We start from the raw sequence: 25,670 nt of genomic DNA on the forward strand, positions 1-25,670 counted from the left end.
ACAGGCCAATATGAATCTATGAATCAAGAATGTAAAACTATGCAGTCCATTTGATTCAATAATCCCATTTCTGTGAATGTCTCCTAAGGTATTTTCTATTATAAATGTTACATATTTAATTATTATTTAGGTTATGTGCGTGAAGAAAATCATTGATTATGAAACTTCGGTAGTAAGCATTTAGGTAAAGTGCTTATAAATTAAAATAAGTTTAAGGGAACATTTATAAAATTACAAGTATACTATAATTATACTTGTATTAAAAATATCGCTAGTGAAAAAATAATTACAAGAAAATTAGAGGTGATTTTGCTTCTCTTTTCTAGTTTCCAACTTCCTGTAACTGAATGTTATGACTTGTACAATGGTATTTTAATTTAGTTTTGTTCAGTATAAACTTTTAAAGGCAAACTTCACTGTTTGAATCTATTTCCCCATTGTAATCTAGGTAATAGCTTTTGCAGAGAGATTGGTGAGCAAATGCTCTTTTGATGAAAATTCATGTGTGAAAACTATGTATGTATGATTGTTGGTTGGATGCTTTTTTAAAAAGATAATTTCCTAATAAGATACTTCTACTTCATTACATTTGATTTGGTTCAATTTAGATTAATATTTGGAGTAGATTGTAGGTTTCTTGCTACATATCACCTTAAAAGGAAATATGTTTATTTCTCCTTTTACACGGTTCTCTTTCTCTCTCAACATTCAGAAAATGAAGATCATGGCATCCGGTCCCATCACTTCATGGGAAATAGAAGGGGAAACAGTGGAAACAGTGTCAGACTTTATTTTTCTGGGCTCCAAAATCTCTGCAGATGGTGACTGCAGCCATGAAGTTAAAAGATGCTTACTCCTTGGAAGGAAAGTTATGACCAACCTAGATAGCATATTCAAAAGCAGAGACATTACTTTACCAACAAAGGTCCATCTAGTCAAGGCTATGGTTGTTCCTGTGGTCATGTATGGATGTGAGAGTTGGACTGTGAAGAAGGCTGAGCGCCGAAGAATTGATGCTTTTGAACTGTGGTGTTGGAGAAGACTCTTGAGAGTCCCTTGGACTGCAAGGAGATCCAACCAGTGCATTCTGAAGGAGATCAGCCCTGGGATTTCTTTGGAGGGAATGATGCTAAAGCTGAAACTCCAGTACTTTGGCCACCTCATGTGAAGAGTTGACTCATTGGAAAAGACTCTGATGCTGGGAGGGATTGGAGGCAGGAGGAGAAGGGGACGACAGAGGATGAGATGGCTGGATGGCATCACTGACTCGATGGATGTGAGTCTGAGTGAACTCCGGGAGTTGGTGATGGACAGGGAGGCCTGGCGTGCGGCGATTCATGGGGTTGCAAAGAGTTGGACACGACTGAGCGACTGATCTGATCTTTCTCTCTCTCCCTATATATTCCATATAGAGTAACTTTTAAAAGCTTTTCTACTTTCAAACATAAAGTTGAATTCCTCACCCAATTTAATTGGTGGCATCCTTGGTCATTGTCAACTAATTTAGAGAATTTGGGAATCACATGAGATTCCTTCCTCTGCCACAACATCCAGATCTAATTAGTCATTACCCACTGTCTATTCTATCCCCTCAGGTTTTTGACAACTTCCTATATCTCTCCCTGTTGCATTGTTGTAGATGTTGGTCTCATCACTTGCAGTTTGGAGCTTTGCAATGTTATATGATTAATCTCCTTGCCTTCTAGTCCATCTTCTACATTATCCCTAGATTAGCGGTTCTCAAAGGGGATGATTTTTGTTCCCCAAGGAATATTTGACAATGTCTAAAGATCATGGAAAAAGCAAGAGAGTTCCAGAAAAACATCTATTTCTGCTTTATTGACTATGCCAAAGCCTTTGACTGTGTGGGTCACAATAAACTGGAAAATTCTGAAAGATATGGGAATACCAGACCACCTGACCTGCCTCTTGAAAAACCTGTATGCAGGTCAGGAAGCAACAATTAGAACAGGACATGGAACAACAGACTGGTTCCAAATAGGAAAAGGAGTCCATCAAGGCTGTATATTGTCATCCTGCTTATTTAACTTCTATGCAGAGTACATCATGAGAAACGCTGGGCTGGAAGAAGCACAAGCTGGAATCAACATTGCCGGGAGAAATGTCAATAACCTCAGATATGCAGATAACACCACCCTTATGGCAGAAAGCCAAGAGGAACTCAAAAGCCTCTTGATGAAAGTGAAAGAGGAGAGTGAAAAAGTTGGCTTAAAGCTCAACATTCAGAAAACTAAGATCATGGCATCTGGTCCCATCACTTCATGGGAAATAGATGGGGAAACAGTGGAAACAGTGTCAGACTGTATTTTTCTGGGCTCCAAAATCACTGCAGATGGTGATTGCAGCCATGAAATTAAAAGATGCTTACTCCTTGGAAGAAAAATTATGATCAACCTAGATAGCATATTCAAAAGCAGAGACATTACTTTGCCAACAAAGGTCCATTTAGTCAAGGCTATGGTTTTTCCAGTGGTCATGTATGGATGTGAGAGTTGGACTGTAAAGAAAGCTGAGTGCCGAAGAATTGATGCTTTTGAACTGTGGTGTTGGAGAAGACTCTTGAGAGTCCCTTGGACTGCAAGGAGATCCAACCGTCCATTCTAAAGGAGATCAGTCCTGGGTGTTCATTGGAAGGACTGATGCTAAAGCTGAAACTCCAGTAATTTGGCCACCTCAAGTGAAGAGTTGACACATTGGAAAAGACTCTGATGCTGGGAGGGATTGGGGGCAGGAGGAGAAGGGGATGACAGAGGATGAGATGGCTGGATGGCATCACCGACTCGATGGACGTGAGTTTGAGTGAACTCCGGGAGTTGGTGATGGACAGGGAGGCCTGGCGTGCTGCAATTCATGGGATTGCAAAGTGTCGGACATGACTGAGTGACTGAACTGAACTGAAAGACATTTTTGGTTGTCGTAACAATCAGGTGGGGACTAGGGAGCTGGCGGTGGGGGGAGAATGGAGGAGGAGCAAAGGGGATTGCTACTGGCATCTGGTAGTTAGAGAACAGAGATGTTGCTAAACATCGTACAGTGCAGAGGACAGCACACTGCCCCCCCCACCCCCCATGACAAAGAATGTTCTGGTCCAAAATATCATTAGTGCTGAGGTTGAAAAACTCAGCCCTGAATTGATTCTCGTCAAATAAAATCTGCTGACATACCTCAGAAACAACTATTTTGGGCAAACTTTTTTGCATAAGGCTCATCTTATTTCCCCAGTCACACAGAATATACTTACCACTGCCTGTATGTACCACTTTCTCCCTGGTTCCTATGACTTAATTTGCTACTTGTAGCTTCTTCTTTTCTTTTTGATTTCTTCAGGCTGGGTTTCATGGTTCTTCCATTGATCACTTTTAGAAGAGCATGAATCATACTGGATTGTTGCTTATCTATCTCCTCCACTCCACTGTGAGCATCCAGAGGTTAGCGAAACTATGCCCTATAGGGTCAACAGAAGCTGGTAACTAACCCAAATTCTTGAGCTTATCTTACAGCTTGCTAAAAAACCCCTTGCTTGTAGCCTGCCTTCATTGAGCAAGGCTTAATTATTTTGTTGCAAATTGCATATCCACCAAGATTCATAGCTTAAACCACAAGATGCTTTACAGAGTTGTTTTCTGGGAACTTGGAGTCAGCTGGGACTAGTCTGAATTCCAGCCTGCTAAGACTGGTTGAGACCACTGACTCTAAAACTGGGCATGCACAAGTGTTCCATAAATAACCTTTGGACATCAGAGGGCCAAAAACTGTATCCCCAGACCATGGTAAGTGCCTCCATTTTTGAATATGCATATCATGAAAGTCACTCAGGCGTGTCTGACTCTTTGCAACCCCATGAACTATGCAGTGCATGGAATTCTCCAGGCCAGAATACTGGAATGGGTAGCTGTTCCCTTCACCAGGGAATCTTCCCAACCCAGGGATCGAACTCAGGTCTCTCACATTGCAGGCGGACTCTACCAGCTGAGCCCCAGGGAAGCCCTAAATACCATGAGGAAGCATGTAATTCAGATACTCCTGTCCAGAACCTGATCACTTCATCTTTTCCCTGCCCTCAGTCATCTTTCCCCACACCTGAGACTATACCATTTCTTTATCTCTGAAATATACAAACTCCTCCCTTTGGAGAGGCAGATTTGAGATTTATTCTCCCATTTTCTTGCTTGGCTGCCTTGTGGATAACTCCTTTCTCTGCTGCACATCTTGGTGCCTCAACATTTGACTTGCTGAGCTTCTAACCAATGAACCTGGTTCAGTAACATCAGGAACTGGGTCTTTTTTTGAATCCTCAGCACCCAGTGCAATGCTTGGTATGTAGGGGATGGGTCTGAATTCGACCAAGTTCCTCTTCTTATTTAATTTCATGAGTCCTGCAGAGCAACCAGATTTGTTCTCAAGCCAGTGAGTTCATTGCAGCTTTCCTGACTTTCCCTTTTCTGTACCCTTTGCCTTACCTGAAATTCAGTTCTTTAATGTTTCTGTCTCCACTCATATCACTGCCACCTGTTCTTTAAGGCCTACCACATGTATAGGGCCTGGCGTTATCTTAGGTCACTTTCAGCATAATCTTTATGAAGAAGGTATTATTTGATAGGTGAAGAAAATGATGCAAACAGTGTTGAGTGGCAGGTAAGGCAAGACATTCAAACACTCACAAGGTAGGCAGCTTGGCTGGACCTTCCCCACCTGATTCTCTTGTCTTCTCTGTTAGCTCTGCTATCTCCTTCCAGAAGGCACCCTGGAGATTGTTTAGTTTGCCCCTCAACTCTTATGAGCAAATTGTAAATTGTTTAGGGTAACACAGGTGGTTAATAGTGGGAGTCACACCTAGAACCCGGAACTCCAGATTCAAATGCAATTTTCATGCACCACATACCATACCCAACACTTGCTTTGTATGAAGTAAGCCGCAGTAACTCCTCAAGTCTCCAGGAATCCTGGAGGGTTAGTAGAGTCAGGACACATGGGGAAGCCTCAGGGAGCAGTGAGCTGAGTTGCAGAAGTCTAATTATGCACAGCCTAGGCAGGTTCTCATCCAAAGATTTCCTCTTTGGATGAGAAGATATGGTATATTTTAAGTATGGGAATGAGTGGAACACTCACATGTGAATTTTAAAAAGCTCACTGTGTAGAACTGGAGACTGCATTGACTACAGAGTGACAACTTAAGATATATTTGCGGTCCTTCAGATGAGATGAGAGATGGGGGTAGCCAGGATCATGTTGTTGGAACACTTGGAGAAACAAATGGACTGGAGACACGCTTGGGAAGCAAAATCACCAGGATTTGGTCATAGACTGCCTGTGGGGTACGAACCTGGGCTATAGCATGATCCTGACTAAGATAATTAAGTCTTGATTTGTTTCCTCATGGATGAAAGGAAGATAAAACCTACTTCGAGGGATTATTAGTAAAAAATTAAAATCGCTGGCACACATTAGATATCAACAAATGTGTTTATTACTATTTATACGTTTTTTAAAAAACTTCTAAGACCTTTAAATACAGAATGGGTAGGATGTGAAGTAACCTGTCAATGTAGGAAGATTTATTTCTTAAGTTCCTGTTAGCCTCGTGCCTCACTAGCTCGCCTCTTTCTCAGTGGGAACAAGAGGCAAAGAACTGTAAGAAATGCACCGTAGTGCACAAAGATGTGGTGAAGTGCACTGCAAATCTGAGAGGGGTCTACCTACGGCCAAATCCTGACAATTTCACTTTCTGGCCGCAGACCTCTCATCCTGCATTGGTGTTTTAGACTACGTGGTAAAAAGAAGCGAGAGAGGGGCGGGGGCGTGAGCAAAGCAGGATGGGGGCGGGGCTGGAAGGCTGGAAGGCTGGAGGCACTGGGTCCTGCGCGGTGGCCGTGCCACCGCCTCCGCCTCCACCGCGGTCCCCGCCCCCCTTTCCGGGGCAGCTGTGCGTGACGCCACGAGGAGGCGGAACCTGCCGAGGGGTGGTAGGCGGGGCCAGTCGTGGGGCGGGGCGGGAGGCGGGTGCGTCGCCCAGCGCAGGCCGCGGCGGCCGCCGAGTAGTTAGCCGCCGCAGACATACCCCGGCCCGCACCGAAAAGGTGATTGCCAACCCTGCGCCCACTCCTCAGCCCCCGGCGCGTCAACGCCGGGGCCCTGGGGGGTTAGCCGCTTAGGGAGCTGGCCGCCCGACCCTGACCCTGACCCTCGCAGTGACCCGGAGCCCCCCGGCCCAGGCGCACACGGAAGTGGTGAGTGTCACCGAGTGGAGGTAGGGAAGCCTGCGGCGGCCGTGGGCAGCGACACTAGGGGCTCTCAGCCGGGCACTGGTGGGAGACGCGGCTGCCCCTCTCGGGCCTCGCGCGCCGCGCACCCTGGGTCGCTCCTCGCGCTGGACCTGGGGGCCGGGCCGGGCCGAGGTTGGGGCGGGCTGGGAAGGCGGGGGATTTCCAACAGAGCAGAGCCGGCTGGCGGCGGGGAGATCGGGGGCCGGGGCCCCCCAGCCCCGAAGGGGAAAGGTTAAGGCTCTCTGCCCCCTCCCCCAGAGTGCACACCAAGTTTTCATAAACAAGCCTGGGACGCGCTGACATCCTGTTTATACCACCCGGAGATACAGGCGCGGGGTTGAGGTTTGACGTCCCTCGCTCTTGAACCGAGAACTTGACCGCCAGCCTTTTGGCAGAATTGCCGGGGAGCGGTAGGAGGATTTTTCAGGCCTCAGGACGGATGCTGAGGGTCTTAGCCTTTGACTTCTTTGCCATCTCAGCGAAGGAAAGTTTCTAGGATTTGGGGCCCTGTTTGGGGCAAAGGGGCGTCGGGGGACTCAGGAGACGCCCCCTCCCCTTTTAGGTTCTTTTGGGACTCGGGCCCCAGGCAACCGGAGAAAAGTGTGAATGACGCACCCTGGGCCGGAGGGCCAGGGAAGAGGAACAGTGAAGAGCCGTTCGGCGAATAGTGAATCCTTCTGTAAAGGGTCTGCTTAACCGAAAGTGGGGCTGGTCTCTGGCTCCTTGTCTAACTCCTCAGACTCCGTCCGCGCGCGGCCGTCAAACATCAGAAAAGAGACGTCGCTTTAGCAGGACTAGTAAACACCCCCTTGTAAGTCACTCCCCAAGGTTCCAGGGATGTGGACGCCTTGGATATGTGTTTACCGAGGAACTTCTGTAGGAGACTAGAAAAAGGGTATGATTATTACCAGGTGTTCTGCACCTTTTTTTTTTTTTTTTGATACGGCATATTCTTTGTGAATTCCTTTGTGTCCATGGCAAGAGGACCCCGTCCCCCGTGCCACTTGGCTTAATACGTGGCTGTGAGCTGTTTTCTGTCCCTGGTTGGGTACATGCTTTTTTTTTTTTTTTAAGAGTCCAGGAGTTTTCTCTCTGTGGCAGTTTACATCTGTATAAAATTGTCATTACTTTTTTTCGGTGGATGAAAGCGTTAAAAACCTGACATAGTTAAGTGATGAGTATAATGGAGAAACAAATGTGATCGTGGAGTGTTTGGTTGTTGGCTTTTTTTCTTTTTTTTTTTTTTTTAAGAAAGAGATTTGCGTTATGGGCATTTACAGACTGGAAAAAAATATTTAAGATGAACATTTTATATTGATTAAATCTTTGTTCCTTCCTTTCCAAAACCCCATTTTGTGTTGTTTCTGGCTTTTGCTTTGGGTGACTGTTTTTCAAGACCAAGCAGTCGTTTTTATTGAAGGATCAATGTGTTCTTCTGTACTTTGTGGTGAAGGTTAATGGAGGCTACAAGGGTACCAGACACTTTGGGTACAATAGGCATTGTAATATGGATAAAATGTCTCCTATGTATAGATCCAGATCACATTTAAAGACGCAAGTGCATCATACCTACAAGATTATGAACAGTGTGAATAGGAATAATCACAACCTCTTAACTCTCCGTGTTGTATTAGCTAAGCACTTATACTGTATCTTAGTTTCTCTAAATACCAAAATGTATTTTTTTAGTACTAGGATTGCAGTGTGACACTTCGTATTGAATAAAGCTAGTTTAGTTTCCCCATTCCACAATATACTAATTGCTTATTATTATTGGGAAATGATGATAGAGGGTGAATAAATTATACATACATAGATAAAATAATTCAAACATTTCCCAAAATATAACTATGTTTCAATTTGTTGTAATTTAGTCAGTCTTAATATCAATTTGGCTAATGCTCTATATGTGTTTATAATTGTCTCTGATCAATTGGTATCTACCCTTTGCAGGTTTAAAGTGTTCAGGGGAATTAGCTTGCAAAATGTTTTTAATTCAGACATTTGCTAAAAAGCTGGTGAAAGTAAGGAATTTTGAGGGCAGAATTGCTTTTTGCAGGAAAAGGGGCTCTTTAAATGACATGAAGAAATGCTTCTAAATGGGATAATGAAATCTGCAAGTTTAGATTCTGGGTTCACAAACACTAATGGTTTCAACTGCAGACCAGAAATTCTAATAATGTTTTGAAGTTATCACTCAGTTTCTTTTGAATAGCTTGAAGTATATGTTTGGACACAAACCCAGCTGAAGCAAGTGTTGAGAATGTGTAGGTTTATACCCATTTTAATAGAGGGGATTCTAAGGTATAGCTGCATTCATAAAGTTTATTAACAAAGACCGAAGTCTGTTTTTTGATTAAGTTTTTACCCTTTAAATGCACATTATTTTATATATCTTTATTATGTATATACTTATGTTCTAATGTGGTAATATGCTCTTAGAAGATATATCATCTGAGATGTGAGTGTTTATACAAGGAAATTTCTCTTGTCTGTTTTCACATTAAAAAAAATATTTTAAGTGGATAGAGAATTGATTAATTAACTGAATCTTGCTGAGCAAGCAGCATCTGATGGTCTGTGATTTATCATGGCCCAGTGTTCTGTGGAGCCTTATCATAGAATAAAGATACCAGAAAAAACCTTGTAGATTCTTTTGGACCAGTGTCCCTCAGCTGGGTATAATTGTGCGCCTAAGGAGGTATCTGCAGTTTCTGGAGACATTGTTAGTTGTTAGAACTGTCGGGGTGTGGTGGGAGTGGGAGGAGGCAGTGTTACTCGTGTCCAGTGGGTAGAGGTCAAGGATTCTGTTCAGCATCCTACAACGCATGGTGCAGCCCCCTACAGCAAAGAATTCTTTGGCTCAAAATGTCAGTAGTGTTGGGCTTGAGAAATTATGCTTTAGCCAAGTGGGTAACAAGATCCTGGCTTCTGTCATGGCAGGCTGCTTCACTCAGGCACCTGTTTTCTTCATCTGTAAAATATCCACTTTGGCTGTCACACAAAGCTGTTGGGAAAAATTACAAAAATAATGGATGGAAACCATGAAGTGCTGTGCAAATTATAACTATTGTGAAGACGTGATTTTTTTTTTAATTGAAATATAGTTGATTTATAGTGTTGTACTGATCTCTGCTGTACTGCAGTGACTCAGTAATACACACATAGACTTTTTAATATTCTTTTCCATTATGGTTTATTAAATATAGTTCCCTGTGCTATACAGTAGGACCTTGCTGTTTATCTATCCTACATATAATTGTTTGCATCTGCTAATCCCAAACTTCCCCATCCTGCTCCCTCTTGGCAATCACTTTTAGAGAACCCCCTTGGTTCTTTGTAAGATGTGATTTTTTAAAATAAATGAATTGTTAGGTATACTGGTTGTTGAGGAGGAAAGGGGGTACAGTATGTTGAATGCCAAAATTGGATTATTTGGTGTTATTAAATTCTTCCTTCATTTTATAGGGTAGAGGATTTACTTAATGTAGTTTTATTATTATTAGAACATAAAATTTTAATCTCCATTATTTCTTTAAATGTAAAGATTTTCTCATTTAATGCATTGAAAAAACAAAACAAAACAAAACAAAAAAACAAACACACATTAGACCATAAAGTAGAAAGTACAGGAGAAAAGTCAGCCATGGCCCACTCCCTTACCCATTTAAGGACAAGTTCTTATCAGTTTTTTTTCTATTCGAGTCATTAATGCAGGAGAAGAGTTAACTATGGAAAAAGCAACAGCTGGTGACCAGGGAAGGTGCTGTTTGCTTTTGTGCCCTTCATTTTTTTCCCTAATAATTATGTACAGTCAGTTATATTATAGAAGACATTAGAGGAATTGGTTCTTTGTTTTTGTACTTTGTCAACTGCCCTCCACCCGCCTTCTTGTTTGGCATGCTGTTTCCTCTCTGCTTCTTGCTCTCCTCTCAGCTAGGTGTGCCACTGTTGCTTCCTGTCTCGAAAACCCTATGGTAACATAGCAGCTGCCATGTTGAAATGACCGTGTTTCAGGGCAGGAAACTACTTCCTATGAGTATTCTTTCCTCTGAAGTGCACCAGCTTTTTTTGGCAGTTTGAGGCAACAAGAAAGCATAAAAGTTTTAAGTTCATTTCCGTGGTGTATTTACTTCTGAGGTTTTATGATCTGTGATTCTTAACAGCTATCAGTGGGCACACCATTTTTCCTTGGTGCTCTGAGTAAACTGCCGAATGCCCAGTCAAGCCCTGCTTTAGAAGCAATGTAAATTTAAGTCTGCTCTAGACAGAAGACTGAGCTGGTCTTTGTTGGGATTTTTCTAATCTGTGGTAACTGAATTTACTTACCATTAATATTCACACAGCACTCTGTTGCATTCATTTATTCATTTAGTAAATACTTTTTGAGCTCCTGTTGTGAGCCTCAGGGAGGGAGTAAACAGAAAAAAACAGGCAAAAATTCTACTTTTATAGAGTTTGGTGGATGATCCTTTGTATGTTCATAGAGTCTTCGTTGCAGGTTATGCACATAAAAATAAGTAAATCCTACATTATAGAATGTTTCCTGGAAACCATCATGGTACTCCTTTAAAGTCAGAGTACCAAGTAGCTCACCCCTTGTTCCCCACTTTTTATAGATTCATTAACTCATTCTTTGTATATACAAACATCTCTTTGTTACAAAGTTCCTGGCAGATGGATAAGACAGTTCATATGGAAACAAGCCTGCTATAAATATAACACAGTCTGGTTGATGTTATAGTAGAGGTCAGAGTTAAGAGCACTTTAGCCCCTGAAGAGAGCTGAATCCTGCTTGGAGCCCTTGTCTGATGCTTTTTTTTTTTTTTTTTCCTGGCTGCTCCTCGCAGCATGGGCATGTGAGGTCTTTAGTGACCAGGGGCTATTCCCAAGCCTCCTGCAGAGGAAGCCAGAAGCCTTAACCACTGGACCACCAGGGAAGTCCCTCCAATGCTTTTTTTTTTTTTTTTTTTTCTTTTTTAAGAAAATCATTTGAGTTGGGCTTGAGGAGTAAGTAGGAGTTCTTTTCCTTAGGGGTGGATGGAAATTGAGGCAGAGATAGAGCATGAGCAAAGGCACAGAGGTGGGCATGTACATGTGGGTGACCAATTTGGAGGTGGCCACAGTGACCAGAGCAGGGTACTGAGAGGCAGCAGAAAGAGGCTGGGCTTGGACATACAGGATGGGGCCAGGCTCTGAAGACTACTCAAGTCTCTGAGCGTTGTGAGTTCAGAGACCGTGGCCCATGTTGAATGAATGAACTAGGAAGATGGGAAGCCATTCATAGTTTTTGAGCTTCAGAATAGCATCATTAGAAAATGGAAGTACCGACAGCTCTATAAAGGATCAGCTTCATTTGACCATTGTGCAACTGTTCATCCTCTGCATCACAGAAAATGGTCCTTACTATACACTTTTATCAATTGTTCAGAAGACTGCTAGGAAATAGAAATACTTAGAGTCAGAATACATGTCATTAAGTCCACGTATGTTTTCCTTATAGTAGAGTAAAATTTTATTTTGCTTTGCTTTTAATTTATAAAGGATTTGTAGACAATTAACCTAACTGATTCTCAAGGCAGTAGGAGATTAAATACAACAAATGCAAGAGATGGGAATTGTTAAGAGGGTGAATACAGGAAGGTACATTGTCTGAGGCAGGCAGTGTTAATTTTTATATTGGAAGTGAATGAGGAGAGGTTTATGAAAAGCAGAACCTTAACTCAAAAAGTGAAGCACCCTGTGTGGGGCCATTTAGTGGAGAGGCCGAGCCATCATAAATACCATAGCATATTGAAGGTGTCATTCTCACAACACAGTACAGTAATTGGTATGGAAAATGAGCAAACCATTAAGAAGAGAAGAGTTCAAGTTGTGGAGCATAATGGAAATGAGGCCAAATACTTCTGGTCTCTAGGAGAAAAGGGCAGCTTTAGGGGTTGAGAGATATGCAAGTGGTAGGCAGAGGTGGGGGTGGAGTAAGAAGCTGCTATCACAATTGCAATAGGACAGCCTTGAAGTAAGAGCTTTCTTCTGTGTGAAAACCTGGTGAGGAATTTTTGCTCGGCAGGAGGAGCTTTCACTCTTCAGGGAAAGTGACTTGAGTGATCTACCTCTGCAAACCTAAGGAGGGGAGCTGTGGCTTTCTGTGGAGAAGGTGATGATAATTGCTGGAACCCACCAGTGAGGAGGGGGGAGAGACTATATCAGGTCAACTTAGTTACACGTCTGGATAGTACACAGACAGACTTACTGTCTTGTTTTTTATGTAATCTGTGTTTTTGGAGGCTCTGGAGCTGGACTGTTTAGTTTGATCCTAGCTGTAAGAATGTGGGCAGGTTATACCTGTTTCCTTATCCATAAAAGGAAGTTGAGGTAGTACCTACCTCTAGGATTATTTGAATATTGAGTGACTGACTACACCTAAAGGTTTGGGAGTGGTGCCAGGCACATGTTATGGTGTTAAACATTTTTTGGCTCTCTCGCTTTCTTTTTTTTTTTCCCTTCTAATTGGTGAATATGCTTTGTGTTAAAAACGAAGAGTTCAAATTATATCCAGAATGCTGTAAGATGGTAGGGAAGCGGACCCACTAAATAGAAAACAAAGAGTAGCTGATTCATTCAATATTAGAAAGGCTTCAGTTAGAAATGGATAAATAAAAAATGTTTAGGCACCTAAAGAAGACATTTTCTCAAATCTAGAAGAGTTCAGTATGTAGACAGCCCCAAGGTGGTAAATAAATTAGGTTTTGCCCCATTTTTAACATTTTTAAGAAAAAATGAGAAACAAAGGTGCTTTTAATTTAACTTTAAATGCCATCCAAGGTATATAATTTGGTAGGAATGTATTAGGCTTTCTGGGAAAGTCAGTATAAAAATACTGTGTTGCTCTCCCTGATTCAGTTTACTTAGCGAGTGGTGAGCTGTTGGCAGAGGGGCACCAGCATACCTGTTTGTAAAATGGTGTCTTTAGAGTTTTGTAGAAGCTTAAAATCTTATAAATCAGGTAATGTCCTAGGGAATTTGCTGTTAAGGAATTATAAATGTTTATGAAAACTCTTAAATAATGTTGTTTCCCCTGAGTGCTGTTTTTATCAAGTTTCTTTTTCCATGTATGTGTTGCATTTTCCTAAAGCAAGACTTACCTAAAATATAAAATTGTACAGAAGTTGGCTCTTCTTCCTATCACATTGTGAATATATCTGTATTTCTTTCTCAGTAATGTTTATGTTGCATTTATTCATATTCTTAAGAACAGTAGTTGTCATATGGTTGGAAAGGCACTCTTGATGATAGGCTCATTCCATGTGCTCTGAGTAACAAAGAAGTTAGCTGTCTCTTCTCCTTGTCTTCGCATTTGACAAGGAAAGTGACAGTAAAACTCCCTAATTTTTACTGGGGAGGTGATGCGTAAGGTAGGGAAGTCCAGCTCAAATGGTGAACAGGCTGACTGACCTATAGATATTAAAAAAAAAATAAATTTAGGTCTGTTAAATCCCAGGTACGTTGGGTAATTCAGACAAGTTGAATGTATAAAGCAGAAGTAGATAAGAACACTTTGTAGTTAATGCAACTCTTGTTTTAAATGGTGTCTTAAAGGGCTTAAGGGTATTAGAACTGACAGCAGTTTATTCAGTTAAGCACAGTTTTATCTGCAGGCTTATTTGCACAGTTAATTTGCTCAGACTGTAGCAAGGCTGTAATTTATAGCAATTTTTCAATTAGTAGAATTTAAAATAATCTTTTATGTTACAGTGGGAGAAAAGAGAGAAGAAAAAAAATCAAGGAGAAAATAATCTGCCAAATGTATATTTTCCCAGCGAAAAATCTTATTATAAAACTAGCTGAATGGGCCATACAACAGGGAGGCAGATAGATGAGATTATATCATAGAGAGGTACTCTGGGTGTTTGGCCAAGTACACCTGCAAATCCACTTCAGGGCTAATTCACAAAATACAGATTTAAAAAGGAAGATGCTTTAATGCCTATATTTAATATTCTGAATGATTTTGTTCAGTTAAAGTCATCTGTAAAACTATGGGCAAGTCTGTTAATCACTGTATGTCAGTTACCTCATTGGGAAGATCATCTGATATATGATGATACCTCAAAACACCCCCCCCTTTTTTTTTTACATATTTAGAATGACCTTCACCTAGTTGGTCAGAAGTAGGAAGGGGAGATCAGAGGAGGCCAGACTGGCCTAAACATAAATTGTAAGCCTACCTGATGTGGGATTTGGGAAGTAATAAGCCACTTGTGATGCATAAACTGCTTGAGATAAAATTGCTCTTGGGTTTTCATGTTCATTCCATTACTTTTCCATTATCTGTAGATTGTATATTATGTGAGAACATGATGGGCCTGATTCCTGCCCTCAGAAGCTGCCTGGCTAGTAAAAGACACAATACTTAAACAGTTACACAACTGCTTGTAACAAGAACGCTGAGTACCTGGGGAGATGTTTTAGTTTGGTATAAAGCAGAGGTGGGGGGCAGTAAGAAGAGGGGTCTTTGTGATTTTTTTTTTTAAATTGCAATATGAAGAGTGAAAGAGCTAGCCAGGCCTAGAGGCTGTGGAGGTTTTCCAGCCAGAGGAAACCGCACAAGGGATCTGAGGTGAAACCAACACTGGAGTAGAGCGGACAGAGGGGCAAACTGGCGAACTGGCAGCCGCCCGCGGAGGCAGGGCCTTAGCCTAGCACGGCAGGGGCAACTGAAGGCTTCAAGACGTGGGTTACAGGGTGGGACTGGAGTCACTGTATGACATACAGGATTCCGCACCCCACCCCTGGGAGCACCTCTGCCTACTCTGCTACCAAGTGCCTTGAAAGTCTTACTTCCTCCCATATACTCATTCTTAACCCTTTGCTATCTGACTACCATCTCCACGCTCTTAAGACTTGTTTGAGGTCACCAGTGACCTTTTTGCTGTCACACTGAGGCCTTTTTAATGCACTTATCTGAGACATTTTGATGCTGCTAAACACTCCTTCCTGAAAGATGCCCCACCCCACTGCTGTCTGGCTTCTGAGACATAATATTCCTTTCCTTTCTCTCCTTGTCTTGGTTGTCTTCTCTTAGGTGTCTTCCCTTGCTCTTCTCTCTCTCGTGCCCCCCGTCAAAGACTTTCCTAAAGGTTCTGCGACTGGCAGATCTTACGTGTTCCTAGAACTGCAGGTGACCTGCTTTCACCTGTGTTCCAGTTGTCTCTTTTATTCATATTCCTTCTTCTCCACCCCCTACTTGCCCAAATACTGACTGAGCAGCTTTAGGCAACTGTTCAGGGCACTGGGGACACAGGAATAAGAGGTAGGGTCTCGTTCTTAAGGAGCCAACATTCAAAGATGTTAAACATGGTAATAAAGAAGATAATTTCGGGTGAGGATAAAGAAACAGTATGGTATGGGTAGAGAATGCTTAGGTAGGCAGGAGAGGGGCTACCTCTGAGGAAATGACATTTGGGCTCAGACTGCAGGAGCCAGGCCATGCCAGGACCTGGAGGAAGAATACCAGGCAGAGAACAGCAGGTGCCTAGGCCCCATGGTGGCATGAGCTTTCCATTCCATGGTGGACTTGCTTACCTGAATGTCTTGTTGATATCTCCTGTTTAACTGCTTCAGAATTGATAGCATCTTTTTCTGACCCACCCAACCAGTGGGTGATTTCTCTGTTCCTTTTAGTACTGTGTCTATGCATAGCCCTCAAAATCAGTGGTTAGAAAACTTTTCCTGTAGAAAGGAAGACAGTGAATGTTTTCAACTTTGGGGAGCATGCCGCTCTGTGACAACTCCGCAGTTCGGCAGCTGTGTAACTAAAGCAGACACAGACAACATGTAAACCAACGGGTGTGCCTGTGCTCCAGGAGAACTTTGTGTGTGGACGCTGACATTTGAGTGTCCACTTGTCACAAATTATTTTTTCCCCAACCATTTGAAAATGTGAAAATCAGGGACTTCTGTGGTAGTCCCGTGGTTAAGACTCTGCGCACTCCCAATTCAGGGTGTGTGAGTTCAGTTCCTGGTTGGGAAAGTTCCACATGCTGCGTGGTATGGCAAAAAAAAAAAAAAAAAGTAAAATTTGTACACTTCTTTGCTGTGGAAAACAGGCAGGAGGCCAGACTTGGCATGTGGACCCAAGTGTGCTGACCCCTGCCTTATTTCATCTTGGTTTCTCTCCCTCCAGCCCCCAGTTCAGCAGTTTGCCAGACCCTCTCAGTGTCCCTCCCAGTGTGTGGCTCTTCTCTGCTGTTCCCTGCCTCTGACCTAGCTTTCCTTTCATTACCTGGGTGATCACAGTAGTCTCCAACCCAGTCTCCCTCCCTCCAGCCTTCCCCTGCCTTCTGTCTTCCCCACAGACATTGGAGAATCTTCATGCAGTTGACTCATGTCATAGAATTTCCCGGACTGCTGCCTTTATAAGCTCTATTGTCTGCAGAAAACAGTCCGAATTCCACCTTTGTGTAGTATTCAAGGGTCCCTGTCATAAGATCTCAGTTTTTCAGCTTATTGTCCCATTTCTTTCATCTATCTACACTGTGCCCAAATAGATGGTTCACTATTTTACATTTGCGCCTCAAACATTTCTCGTATTTTTTTCTGCTTCCTCACCCTCTGTGGACCTGCCCATGCCTCGTGCTCTCCATCTGTCACGATTCTGTGACTGTCAGGGTCCCTCCGTCTCCAGCCCCCACAGAAGGCGTGTGCTGTATACACTTGGTTCCTTGGCTGCGCGCAGTCCTCTTTCAGGGCGTGGTGTTCGCCTTGTGCTGCAGTTGCTGTGTAGGCTTTCCTCCACTGTGCAGTCCCAGGGTTCTTGAGGACAGGGCCTTATTCCCTGTAATATCCCCTTTCACAGAAGGTACATGGTTGTTTATTCAGTAAACGCTAAATCCTGTGTAAACGATTTGTAGAGGCTCAAAGGGGGAACATTTTTACTAGGAATGTGACCACATTAAATCCTGACTCTTGTATGAAGTAGTACAGTTTTGTGAAAGATCAAACATTTTGGAAGACTGCTGTGATATTCTTGGTCCTGTCATAAGTTTTAATGTTCCTCTTCAGGAATTGATATTTCCTTTTGTATAAAAGAAAAAGAGAAAGACTGCTCAGTAAATCATGTTTCCTTTCCTGAAAACTCAAGGCCAAGTTATTTGCTTATTTTAGGCTGCTGTTCATTTTTCTCACAATAGTCTCCCTGCCTCAGTCTTCCACCAGATCACTTGTCACATGTATTAAATACATTTAATGAACGGTTCTGGTGTATGTGTGTGTGTGTGTGTTTATGTGTATAAGAAGCCCCAACTTTTGGTAAGAAATAGGAATTTAAATAAAAAATACTAGGCCCCTGTTTTATGCAACCTGATGCGACTTAAAGATGGTGAATATCTTAGAAGAAGCAGGGAAAAAGGCCCTGGGGCAATACGGGAATCATGCTGTGAGTTTGGTGGAAAATGAGCAGACCACTTTGAGTGTCTGGTGCTCTTTTGGTGAACTTGTCCTTCGGGTAGCTCACGTCTCCCAGGTTTGTGGGGCATGTGGCACATCTTGTCAAGTGCTAAGGAGGGGGAGCAAGAGGATGAGACTCAAGATTAGTAAGCTTTTACTACGTGTCAGCTGTTTACGTGCTTTGCATTTGATATTTAATTTAATCTTTTAATAGCCAGAGAGTTGAATCTTAATGGCATCATTTTCCACATGAGCAAACAAAGCTAATGGCATAGCTGAAATTCAAATTTGCAGCACTCTCATTAAAAAAAAAAAAAGCTTTCTACTCTTCTTCCTTCCCCCCTAGCTTTACCGAGATCCAATTGGAAAACACTTTACCTCTTAAAAAGGCCTTCTTTCTATTGTCTTGTCACTCCCTCCCTTTTATTTCTGGCATTTACATGAAAACCTGAGGAATGTGGTGCTACCCTCCTTTCCAGCCTGATGCTTCTGAAGCAGTTTCAGGCTTTAGGAGAAGTGCTTCTAGCCACCTGTGTTGTGTTTGGTATTGTTAGATGCTAAGTAATGAAGATCTGAAAGGATTGTTTTTTGTGGGGGGATGAGGGGTGAGGTGAGATGGGCTAATTGGGAGATTAGATTGAGATGGGTGAGTTGGGTTAATTTAGCAGTCCTAAAGATAATTTAGTATTTTCCTGTGAAATATTTTTGACATTTTAAACTCAAACTCGACTTTCTGTTACTTTATATTACTTGGTTATTGTATAACATGTCGCATGATTACCTGTTTAGATCTGAGTATTCTAGATGTGTTATGAAAAGCATTCTGGACTTGGAACCAGGAGGAGCTGGTCTTAGGCTTTCCTCTGACACTGTGATTTTGGGCTCCCAATTGATCCTCACTTTCTCTCAACTATGAAAGTGAAATTTGCTCAGTTGTGCAAATTTACTCTTTGCGCCCCCATGGCCTATACAGTCCATGAATTCTCCAGGCCATAATATTGGAATGGGTAGTCTTTCCCTTCTCCAGAGGATCTTTCCAACTCAGGGATCAAAACCAGGTCTCCCACATTGCGGGCAGATTCTTTACCAGCTGAGCCACAAGGGAAGCCCAAGAGTACTGAAGTGGGTAGCCTATCCCTGATCTTCCTGACCCAGGAATCGAACTGGGGTCTCCTGCATTGCAGGCGGATTCTTTGCCACTGAGCTATCATGGAAGCTGTAAAGTGGATTTAATAGAACCTGTCACCATGGCTGTTTTGTGAAGGTTAAATAACTTAGTTCACCGTTTCAGACAGTGCCTGGGATTCAGTACCATTTAATAAATGTTAGTTACCTACTCCCACCCCAGATACTGAACATTGTCAGAAAGTCTGTAAATGATTATGTAATGTTTATATATTTAAAGTGGGAACTTTATTATTCAAGCTATAAACTTCTAATGCAGGAAACCCCCTTATGTTAATAGCTGGTTCCCACTAATATACAAAAGCATCAGTATAAGATAATGGTTCGGACTTCCCATATCTGGAACCAGTGTCTGTGGGTTTGAATCCTACTTTATTTTACGAACTGAGTTTATTTTACTAGTAAGTTATTCAACCTCAGTTTTCCCTACTTCAGAATAAGAATAGCGTACCTACTTTATAGGATTGTAAAGATTAAATGAGCACGTGTAATTGTATACCAACATCCTACAAGGTTTTACTACTGTTATTATTTGTTAACCTCTGTCTTCTCATTGTATAGACAGCCAATAAGTCAACTGGAAAGTTCCTGAGGTTCCATCTCCTATCTTCTCTGATCAGGAGAATCCTCCGTACATCATAAACCTGTCTTTTTCCTGTCTCCAGGCTCTTCTTGTGCACTTCATTTTAGTTCATGCTACCCTTTTCTCATGTGTAGTGCACTTTCATCAAACCCCTTCTTTGCACATTTCTTGCCTAGACACTTAAATCTCTTTTTGTTTTATGTGAAAACCCAAACATTTTCTAATAATGACTGATAATCCCAACTATGGATGCTTTTATTCTAAGGAGAATTAAAGGTGTGTAATCTCAAGCAAATGAAAAAAATATACCAAATATTATTTATGAAATGCCTATTCTGTGCCAGTCATTCAGATTCGTAAACTGAGGCTTAGAATGGTTGGATAGCATGGTTCTCTCTGGCTGCAGCAATATTTTCTGCTTATTTGGCAGGGCAGCTGTATAGTGTTGCAGGTATTTTGTGTTCAATTAGTCTTTTGTGTGTTGGCTTGGAAACCTGACCACGTTTATAGTAGTGTGTACTGGGGGGAAATGAGCTCCAAATTTCAAATAACCAATTGGGAATGAATTTTTATAAAGACCCAACTGTTTATAAACTTGAGACTACCAGTGTACTTGTTGGAATATATTCCCCGCATTGCTAGACTTTAAGGCTTATGTGCCTTGCTTTATGGTACACACGTTATTGCACTAATTTGCTTAGTTGTCTGTCCTCATCCGTGGCTGACCTTTGTATCCCCAGCTGCTACCATTGTGTTTGCCACATAGTTGGGACCCTGTGAGGAGACCTAGTTAGTCCTCTTTAAAAAAATATCAATGATTTTTTATACTTCTCTGTAGTTAGATATATTTCAATTAAAAAAATCAGTGTCAGATAACTTTGAAAGAGGAATATTGCCATGCAGTTAACAATCAGAAGAAAATACTGCTTATGCTAGGCTGGATCAAGACATTTAAAGGTATTTGGGAGCCAGACACTTCTGAGAATATTGCTTTGATTATTGGGAGGCAAGGAAAGCTGTCAAACGAGTTCCTTCTTGGCTTGGAGTCTTGTTTACTTTTCTCAGGTTAGAACTGATAGCTCTGATGGTTTTAAGAGACCATGGAGACAGGTCTGCTATGAAATGCCAGCATATTTAGTTCTAAGTTTATAGACATTTTCTAGCAATTGTTGTTGAATGGTTTGTAGCTACACAATGACCATAATATCTTATAATAATTTTAAGAGTTCAAAGAAAGCAAAGCCACCCAGGGGCACTTCCTTCCCCAATTTTACAACAGAGAATCAGAGCACTTAGTGACTCACCCAAGACATCTGTGGGCCACCTCTTTAGTATCTGCTCAATTTGTGATTGAGTCATAAATGATACAGAAGGTAGTCACATGGAGAGCTTGGATAACTAAATACGTACCCATTTGTTCAAATAGTTCTGAGAAGTCTAGATGTATTTGTGGATAGGAGATTTGGAGATTATCTGAGAGAAATTAGGATTATGTAAGGTTCAGCCCGTTACCCTGGACATTATGAAGGGCAGTGTCTTGTGGGAGAAGAGATACTAAACTGTTGTTTTGGGCCCTTGCCACACTGGAAGTTGCAGAGGTCAGGGGCCAAGTCAGTCTTACTTACACTTCTAGTCTCAGTCAGCCTTGTGCCTGCAGGTGAGCAGCTGGTCAATAATAGAGTTTTATTGATCACATGAATGCCGGTGATAGACTTGCGGAAAGCCTTTTTGGTGGTTTGACTGGCATTTCTTTTTTATGTTATTTCTTTTGTCAGGAGAAAAGCCACTTTACAAAGTACACCAAATCTAATTAGACCTTAATGGATGTAACAGTTGTATTAAGAACAGCAAAAACAAAGAGAAGTCATTACTGATAAAAAAGTGCTCTCTTGTACAACTTTCATTTGAAACATTAAACAGCTGAAATTCAGAGAGGCAAAGCGGTTTTGAGTTAGCCCCATGCCCTGCCCTTACCCCCTGCACCAGGTGGCTGCGCTGCTCTTAACCGGTTCGAGGAAACAGCACAGCCTGTGATGCCTCCCCTCCCACAGTCTGCTTGAGTCGAGCAGCTCACAGGTGCTTCTGTCGCCTGGTTCCACAGAACTTCCTGGAGGCCTGGTCTCAGGCCTGCTGCCTCTGGTCACTGTCAAGGCTCTGTCCACACACCTGAGTCAGAACTGCCTGTCCTTGTCTTGTTCTTGTAGCAGGGCCTGCTCTCGGCACATTCTCACTGTGGGATCGAAGACTGGGAAGAAATTCAATCAAGGTGTGTATGGTTGAAACCGGGTGCTTCAGCGCAGTCGGCTTAACCTGACTTGAGCCTCTGAGGAGAGAATAGTTTTCATTTTTTTTCCTTTTACCTTTTTCTTTAGACATTAAAAAGCTTCATTCAGGCTGCGAATTGAAAACTGTTTGTAACTTTTAAATTTTATATAAGAAAGGTACGTATTTTATGGGATCTACATCAATCTATATTTGGTTTTCTTTCTAGAGACATTAGGCCTTTGCATTTTAGTTGCTTCTCTAAAGAGTTATGTTTGGAATAATTTTAGATAATTTATTTATCCTGTGTTCGAAAAGTAGTTACAGTTTCAAATAGAATTCTGTTAACCATTCTTGCATTTACTTTTAGAGAAGTCAGGGCCTAACATTGGCTCTTTGTAGGCAGTCATTAGAAATTTGCTATAGCTAATGCTGAATTCTTTAGAAATTTATTTAGCATTTTAAAGAAATTAAATAACATATTTGCATTTTATGAAAATTAGAAGTAAATAATAATTCTAAGATGTCACTCAGATAAACACTTTTGTTACTGTTTCAGTGTTTATGGTTTCAGCCTTTGTTTTGTGTATGTATGAATCTATAAGTTAAAAAAAATTTCTAGGAGATAGTAGAATGTAGTGCTACAGTCTGGTTTTCTCACCTAGTGACTTCTCACCCTACTAGGTAATAAATTTTGGTTAGGGCAACACCTTTTTATGGTATATGATATGGAAGAATGAGAAACGCTGGACTGGGAGAAACACAAGTTGGAATCAAGATTGCCGGGAGAAATATCAATAACCTCAGATATGCAGATGACACCAGCCTTATGGAAGAAAGTGAAGAGGAACTCAAAAGCCTCTTGATGAAAGTGAAAGTGGAGAGTGAAAAAGTTGGCTTAAAGCTCAACATTCAGAAAACGAAGATCATGGCCCCCGGTCCCACCACTTCATGGGAAATAGATGGGGAAACAGTGGAAACAGTGTCAGACTTTATTTTTCTGGGCTCCAAAATCACTACAGATGGTGACTGCAGCCATGAAATTAAAAGATGCTTACTCCTTGGAAGGAAAGTTATGACCAACCTAGATGGCATATTCAAAAGCAGAGACATTACTTTGCCAACAAAGGTCCGTCTAGTCAAGGCTATGGTTTTTCCTGTGGTCGTGTATGGATGTGAGAGTTGGACTGTGAAGAAGGCTGAGCACCGAAGAATTGATGCTTTTGAACTGTGGTGTTGGAGAAGACTCTTGAGAATCCCTTGGACTGCAAGGAGATCCAACCAGTGCATCCTGATGGAGATCAGCCCTGGGATTTCTTTGGAAGGAATGATGCTAAAGCTGAAACTCCAGTACTTTGGCCACCTCATGTGAAGAGTTGACTCATTGGAAAAGACTCTGATGCTGGGAGGGATTGGGGGCAGGAGGAGAAGGGGACGACAGAGGATGAGATGGCTGGATGGCATCACCGACTTGATGGACATGATTTTGAGTGAACTCCGGGAGTTGGTGATGGACAGGGAGGCCTGGCGTGCTGCGATTCATGGGGTTGCAAAGAGTCGAACAAGACTGAGCGACTGATCTGATCTGATCTGATGGATGAATGAATGAAAGTTTGTTTACCTAGCTCTAAAATATGTTGCATAGATATTGTTTGTTTTTCCTACCATAAGTAATCCTGTTATATATATCTTGTACTTATGTTTTTGGGGAATTTTCTGATTATTAGGAGACTATATGGTATCGTTGCATGAAAGTTACTCAAATTTTAAAATTTTGGGTATTATTTATGCCATGATTTAGAAAGCACACACAGTACTTTAACAGAAATATCCCACGTCTGCGCAGTTGGTTCTCTAAGACAGTAAGTTCTGCAGGTTTCTTCACAAATAAATTGTTCTGTGGGCTGTGGGATGCCTGAGCAGTGTTTCTAACAGTTAGATCTTCCCCAGAGCACCGTAAACATTTTGGGCTGCCAGGTTCCAAGACTTGCTCTGGAGCTGTGAGATGAAGCCACCTTAAATAGCTGGAAAATAATTCTGTGGAAGAGACAAGCTTTGTTATTTTTATGCTTACAACGTGTGCTGCAGTGCACCTTTAAAACCCTTCCAAGTGAAGTAGGGTCATCTTTTCTTTTTTCCTCTTAGGATTAAAATGCTGGCTACTAATCTTTCATGACGAGAGAGAGGCTCAAGGCAGTTTCAGAAGATGGATCATTTCCTGATTAGTGGTTACAAAGATTTCACATGGATAGTATTCCCAGTGTTGTGAAGTTATTTTATTGGTCAGGTCTGCTTCAGTGAAATCAACAAGGCTAGCTTATCTTTGCAAAGTCTTGTGATAAAAGTTCACAACTACACTCCCCAGGGAGCGCAGTTTATTTGTAAAATTTTGCTTCAGGCATCTCTCTTGCAGCCTATGTTGTGAGCCTTTCATATTCCAGATATGAAACTGGTTTGACGTAAATTCCAAGCATGACAGCTTTTTAGATATCCCATTTGTGTAAGTCAGACAAAGGCTGCAGAGCTAGCACCATTTCTTCTCCTTTTATTTGCTTTTTCCATGTCTCCTGGTTTGTACAAGAGAGTCATTATACCTAGGTAATCATAAACCTTATTGATTAGCTTTATTTTTAATATAATTAAACCTTGTCAGTTATTAGTGAAAACCAAACCAAGGGAACCTGTAGTTATGGAGCATAGAGTTGAACAACAGGGAAAGGGCAAAGTTCTTTAAATAGGGCACAGATAAAAGATCTTATTTGTGTATTGTTCTGTTCTTTGTCATTAGTATTAGAATGTTCCTCCAAAGCCTCAGTTTTCAGAGTAATGCTTAGATGTTCTCTTTTATGTTATACTTGAGATAATTTAGAAACACTTACATTTATAAATCTATTTCTGTTTTATGCATTGTATATCTCTCATTCTCTATATAATCTAGGTAGATTTAGATTGATAATTGTTTTTTCAATTATTATTTTTTCCTCTGAAATATAATGGTATTTTGACCTAACATGTTGATGTATTTACCAACAGCAAAAATTGTGTTATATTTGGAATTGGGCTTACTAAATGATGGAACTGTGTACTACTGTTCTAGTATGTGATACTGCGGATAAAATTTCCAAAGGAGCTTTGGAGAGAAAATTCTTGTTCAGGGTTGTATTGCTCAGTGAACTTGCTTTTCTTTTGGATGTCCCTATTCTCTTTTGGTGTCTGAGGATGGGGGGAGGAGGTTTGCACAGGAAAGGTATTGGGATTTCTTGGCCCATGTAACTGGAGCTTCTTAAGGGGAGAGGAGGAGAATCTATGAGCTCCAGTGATGTCAAGGATGATCCTCTTCATTAGGAGTCCTCCTTGTTTCTGCTTTTCTTTCACTGGTCTCATTTCTTGCCACAGTGAGGTTTTTCTCCCAGCGGCTCAAAAGAGAACAGTTTGCTGCCCCAACGTGCTGTTCTTCTGGCTTCCATTTGTAAAATCTCTCTGAAGGACTCTTGCTTGGTCACCCTTTGGTCTCATAGGAGGACAGTGATTGGTCAGACCCGGGGCATCAGTGGGGGTCAGGGCAGGACACTGTATCCGTAGATCCATTAGAACCACATGGGATGAGAAGTTTCTACACAGATAGACAGCAAGTGTCTAATGTCTTGAATTGGCAGTTAAAATTTTTGTTGATTATGGTAAAGTACACAACATAAAATTGACCATTTATAAGTTACAGTTTGGTAGTGTTATGTGCATTCACATCTTTGTGTAGCCTGTCTCCAGAATGCTTTTCATCTTGTAAAACTGAAACTTTGTACCCACCAACAACCTCTCCACTCCAACCTCCCCTCCCACTAGCCCTTGGCAACCCCCATTCTACTTCCTGTCTCTATGAATTTGACTAAGCCAGGTACCTCATTTAAGAG

At 41.7% G+C, this 25,670-nt stretch overlaps 1 protein-coding gene across 5 annotated transcripts in view; it reads left to right on the forward strand.

Annotated features, from left to right (window-relative positions):
* The first annotated feature begins 6,033 nt into the window (after positions 1-6,033).
* Positions 6,034-25,670, forward strand: part of JAK1 (Janus kinase 1) — a 135,534-nt gene continuing 115,897 nt past the window's right edge. For 2 of the 5 annotated variants that reach the window (XM_055585583.1, XM_055585581.1), the window contains exon 1: positions 6,034-6,248. The gene's annotated coding sequence lies outside the window, so the exon portion shown is untranslated. Of the gene's footprint in view, positions 6,249-21,401; positions 21,767-21,920; positions 21,942-25,670 lie in introns of those variants that run through there. The other 3 variants (XM_055585584.1, XM_055585582.1, XM_055585586.1) reach the window with 2 other exon arrangements.

This window comes from Bubalus kerabau, chromosome 6 (genome assembly GCF_029407905.1).
Source record: "Bubalus kerabau isolate K-KA32 ecotype Philippines breed swamp buffalo chromosome 6, PCC_UOA_SB_1v2, whole genome shotgun sequence".
NCBI classification, from domain to species: domain Eukaryota; kingdom Metazoa; phylum Chordata; class Mammalia; order Artiodactyla; family Bovidae; genus Bubalus; species Bubalus kerabau.